The sequence below is a fragment of the Capricornis sumatraensis genome, chromosome X, assembly GCF_032405125.1.
Source record: "Capricornis sumatraensis isolate serow.1 chromosome X, serow.2, whole genome shotgun sequence".
NCBI lineage: Eukaryota > Metazoa > Chordata > Mammalia > Artiodactyla > Bovidae > Capricornis > Capricornis sumatraensis.
This window is the reverse complement of record NC_091092.1, coordinates 1,642,226-1,648,225: the sequence shown is the minus strand read 5'-3', so window position 1 is coordinate 1,648,225 and position 6,000 is coordinate 1,642,226.

The window sequence follows — 6,000 nt, the reverse complement described above, 5'->3', positions numbered from 1 at the left end:
AGGTGGTAGGTATAATCAAGGTGATAAACACATCAGACATCCAAGCAATATACCATTCAATTATAAGCCATGCAGATTCATTCACTCAGTACACTTGTGTATAAGCAGATACTGTGCTAGTCTCTAATTTACAAAGCTCAGAAATACATGGCAGCTATTCTCAGGCAACTCAATAGTTTGGTGGGAGATATATGAGTAAACAAATACATTCAACCTAACATGAAAAGAAATAAAAACCCCTGTTTGCAAAAATGCTGTGGGAACAGATTAGGGAACAGTTAATAGCCTGAGCCAGAGATAAGGGAAATCCTCCCAGAGAAAGTGACATTTGAATTGTATCTTGAAAGATGGGTAGGTTTTGCCAGGTGAATATAAGTGGTAAGAAGTATTCTGGGCAAAGGGATAATTCTATGTGACAGGTATGAAAGACCATATAATTAAAAGTGAGTTTTTCTCTTTACAGTTTGTTGAACAGTTTTATAATTCAAAGCTAGTGTTCATATCAATACTTTGATTGACTTGAAAGATAAAATACTTGTTGGCATATATATTATATACAAAGCCCATCTTTATATACATGCTTACAGATATATACCTGAAAGAAAACAATTAATTTTTTGTGACACTTAAGTGACATGGATTTGTATGGTACACTCACGTGTCTGTCTCCCTACTATTACTGTAAGCTCTACAGTATCAGGGAAGACTTTCCATTTTGTTCAACCTTAAATGAATTGCCATTTATCTGCACAGTGCCAGTTCATAGTAAATGCATAATAACTGTTGAATGTATATGCATTCTTGATCTTTAATGAAATATGCCATCTGATATCACTACTACTTTATGTAATCTTTGAAACTCTTCCAACCTTTCACTTTGGTTGAATTTGTAAAACATTTACCTTACATTTTAATTTCTTTACCCAACCTTTTGTATTACTTTCCCTTCAAAATAGTTCTTCAATGAACTCTTCTCATTTAATGTGAAACTAGGTGATGAATCTAGCAGTGTTAATTATGATAGTAAATATATGGTTTTTTCGAGTGCTTAGTTTGTATTGAATCTAACAAGCATATCCAGGAAAATGAAGTTTGAAAACAAAGAAATGAGCAAGTACTCACAATTGTGTATCCTTCTCCAAGGGATCTTCCTGATCCAGGGATTAAACCCAGTTCTCCTGCATTGCAGGCAGATTGTTTACTGCCTGAGCCACCAGGGAAGACCGTGCATTTCTTACCCTCTCTTTTATCTTAACTAAATTTTAATTAAATTTCTTTCTTCTCCATGGGTTTTTGTACTTTGGCTTTCCCCAAATCTGAACAAACATGAAATATTCCCCCTTAACAGTATGAGATGCTTAATTTTATTCATCAACTTAGCTGCCAGTGATACCCAGATATTTGGTTAAATGTTATTCTGGATATTTCTGTGAAAGTGTTTTTTGAATGAGATTAACATTTAAATTAGCAGATTGAATAAAGTAGATAACTCTCCATAATGCCAGTGAGCCTCATTCAATCAGTGAAGCCTTAAAACTGATCTTGCCAGGACAAGAAGACATCCTGCCATACAGTTGTCCTTGTACTCAAATTGCCACTGTTCCCTGGATCTCCATCCTGTCTGGCTTACCTTGAAGATTTTAAGCTTATCAAGATTCTGCAATCACAAGACAAGTGTCTTTCTATATATACAGATCCTGTTTTTTTTTTTTTTTTCCCTTAGAGAACCGTGACAGGTACACAATGCATTCATAGAATTAAAGTAGGAAAACCACAGTTAGAAATATTTTTGGTCAGACCACTTTAAATATGCCCTCTGCATATATCACTTCTTTGACTAATTTCCTCTCAGAAGTTTCTGTTGGCCCTGATGACCCCTCCATATATGAGAAAAGCTGTTTTCTGTTTGGTTTTGAGAGATACTTGCAGATCCTGAAGTTGGAATGTTCTCCTGATTGCAGTAGTCTTTCAGAAAAAGTGTCATCTTACCTAAGTTTAGATTTGTTTTTATTTGACACAAGAAACCATTAAGGAAGAACAGGAAGATTCAGATATAAAAATAGAAATGTGTTTAAGTCAGGGGTAAATATAAATGAACACCAACAACAAAAATCAAAAAAAAAAATGAAGATGAAAATACAAAGGAATGTAAGATATGCACAAAAAATAAGACAATAGATAAAATGATGAAAACAGCTTAGATAAAGAAGTTGAAATAGTTGTTTCTTGGTTGCTAAAGTACACTTTTTCGTTCAGAAATAAGCATGATATATGTTCAGTGAAAGCTGCCCAAAGGAAATAAGTGTTTAAATTTAGAGAATTGTTTCTGAGATTATTAACTGAATATATTTGTAGCTCTCTTTTTGATAGAAATTGATGGTAATATGATCATTAACCTATTGGTTATTATCTTAATTGTAGTATCCTCAATGGAATTACAGTGATATTCTCTTAATCATGAAGGAAATCACATCGGCATCAATATTCTATACTTAAAAAAATATACCAAAGAAAATCCTTTTTTCTCTTCTGCCCTTCTCAGCAAAATATCTCAAATTCTTTTAGAAAAAGAATTTTAAAAAACACATTTTTGTATAATGTGTCTAAATTCTACCTTACAGATTGTAAGAGGAATGGAGGAAAAGATGACAATAATTGTGCAAAAGCTAGGAAGAGGCTTCTCTCAACTGAGTGACTTTCTAGGCCATAGCTATCTTACCACTCATGTACCCACCTATCAGTGGGCATTACTCATGTGGGAATAGATGCATCCCAGGTAGGAATTCCATGCTTAAATTGCCCTCAAGAGAATATTTGATTTGAACTTATTGACAATCTTTGCTAAGGCCATTTCAAAAATATAGTAAAAGGAAAGTGCAGCGTTAAACTCATTAATTAATTTTCTTGTATATTTCAGCGAGGGCAAAATATCAGACACATAGTAATTAGAAGAGAATTTTAATTTTTCATTAACTCTAATTAATGTTGACTCTTCATGTTTCATTAATATTATTTCTACTGACTAGGGAATTTAGCAAAAGTACGGGGAGGATCATCAGTCTACACTAGATAACATATTGTGGGTGTGGGAGGGGAGATGGATCTTTGAAATATGTTTATTCTGGAATTAAGTGAAGTTCAATTACTTCAACCACAGAAAAAATGGTAAGGGCAGGAGAAAACTTGGGATGCAGTTGTCTCATGATCTTAATTGTTAGGGAATCATTTCTATCATTTAAAAAATTATCTAGTTAATGCCCTGTACTTACTGAAGAATTCAACATTTCTTATCTTCAAAGCCACAGCTACAGGATAACATATTTGCTTAATGGAAGTTTCTGTAGTATGATGTTTCCTTCTTTTTTTGTTTGGCCAGTGTTTTCTTTATCAAGCATAAGTGAATGTTCCCAGTATACTTCTTTCAACACAAAGGGGAAAGATGATTCTTCATTCTCCTTCAATTGCTGCTGCAGATACACTGGGCTGCATGGTTCCTGTAAAAGGTGAAAGACAGAAGTCCAAAGAGATGGAAATTTCCAGAATCTAGGGGAACAAAGAACTTCTTTTAAATAAGTTAATAGCTAAAATTTAAGGAGCTTTTATACTATTCCAGACATTGTTTTACATACTTTACATGAATAATTAATTTGATTACCACAACACCCAATCCAGTGTGGTAGATACTACTGTTACACTCAATTTACGTATGAGAAAACCAAAGGATAGTTTGAAGAAAGTCACCCAAAGTTTAGAAAGGTATTGACTGTGAGAATCAAGATTCAAATCCAGTGGCTGAGTACCAGAGCACATGTTCCTAACTCCTATACTAGTTGATAAATGCAAACTGTGAGTAAATACTTGGGTTTAGAGTAGTAGGCCTAGCAGAATGGGATGGTTTGTTTAACTAAATCATTTTGGAGATGGTTTCTTTGAGGTAAAAAATGGGAAAGAAAAGGATGTGGTTTGCTGGGCTAAAGAAGAAGTGATTCTCCATGCATGTGAAAAATTAATCAAAATTAGTAAAAGGCAAGCAAAAAAGCTAGATACAGTAGATAGCAGGAAAGGTTTTGGATGTAGGTAAGTCATTGAACTGGAATGAATTTTTGTCAAATGAAATAGTCTCTGTACATCTTTATAATGAAAATAGACCTGGTAACTTTGCCAAAATGCATGGCATCCCCATACAGGAAAGTTCAGTACATTTCAGTTGATCAGTCATGTTTGACTCTTTGCGACCCCATGAATCACAGCACGCCAGGCCTCCCTGTCCATCACCAACTCCTGGAGTTCACCCAAACTCATGTCCGTTGAGTCGGTGATGCCATCAAACCATCTCATCCTCTATCGTCCCCTTTTCCTCCTGCCCTCAATCTTTCCCCAAATCAGAGTCTTCTCAAATGAGTCAGCTTTTCCCATGAGGTGGCCAAAGTATTGGAGTTTCAGCTTAAGCATCAGTCCTTCCAATGAACACCCAGGACTGATCTCCTTTAGCATGGAATGGTTGGATCTCCTTGCAGTCCAAGGGACTTTCAAGAGTCTTCTCCAACACCATAGTTCAAAAGCATTCATTCTTCAGCACTCAGCTTTCTCTATGGTCCAACTCTCACATCCATACATGACTACTGGAAAAACCATAGCCTTGACTAGACGGACCTTTGTTGGCAAAGTAATGTCTCTGCTTTTTAATTTGCTATCTAGTTTGGTCATAACTTTCCTTCCAAGGAGTAAACGTCTTTTAATTTCATGGCTGCAGTCACCATCTGCAGTGATTTTGGAGCCCCTCCCCCTCAAAATAAAGTCCCCTACCATGTCCACTGTTTACCCATCTATTTGTCATGAAGTCAATGACCAACCTAGACGGCATATTAAAAAGCAGAGACATCACTCTGCATTCAAAAGCCCATATAGTCAAAGCTCTGGTTCTTCTAGTAGTCATGTAAGGATGAGAGAGTTGGACCATAAAGAAGGCTGAGTGCCAAAGAATTGACACTTTCAAACTGTGATGCTAGAGAAGACTCTTGAGAGTCCCTTGGAGAGCAAAGAGATCAAACCAGTCAATCTTAAAAGAAATCAGCCCTGAATATTCATTGAAAGGAACAAAGCTGAAACTCCAATACTTTGGCTACCTGAAGAGAAGAGCCAACTCATTGATTAAGACTCTGATGCTGGGAAAGATCGAAGGCAGAAGGAGGTGACAGTAGACAAAATGGTTGAATGGCATCATCAACTACATGGATATGAGTTTGAGCAAACTCAGGGAGATACTGAAGGAAAAGGAGGCCTGGAACACTGCAGTCCATGGGGTCACAAAGGGTTGGACACAAGCAAGTGACTGAACAATAAAAATTAAGCAGTTAATTCAGGGGAAGTGTGCAGAAATGCAATTTAGGCAGAAGGAACAGCATTTGCAAGAGCCCTAAAACATGAGGGATCTTGAAGAGTGAGTACTGACAGTGACTATGTGGCTGCAGCACAGAGCACTGTGTGGAGAGTTGAAGGAAATTTGGATGGAGAGCTAGGCAGTGTCTTGCAGGGCCTTCATAAGCCAGGGTAAGGATTTTGGTCTTTATCCTAAGAATGATTGGAAATCATTAAAGAATTTATGTTTTTAAACTATCACCCTGGTTGTAATATTGGGGATAGATTGTAATGGACAAATGCAGGGAGAAAGTAAAGAGGCTGAGACTGTATTGTTGGCTGATGATGATTCTTTGAACCTGGGTGCTGGAAGCAGGGATAGAAGTGGACAGTGTTAAGGTTTATTTGGAAGGTAAAATCAGTGGAAATTGGTGGTGAGATATGGCTATTTATTGAAGGGGTGTTAAGGATGATTTCTAGTGTTTTGAGTTATGTGGATGGGTGGTGATAGTGCCATTTACTTCCACATAGGGCAACTCCTCCTCCACTTACATGGCCTTGCACACATGCTTGCACACCCAATCTCTGATGCCAACAAACTTTATTCCATGTATGATATTCTGTTCTTAAGGTAGAGAAGTT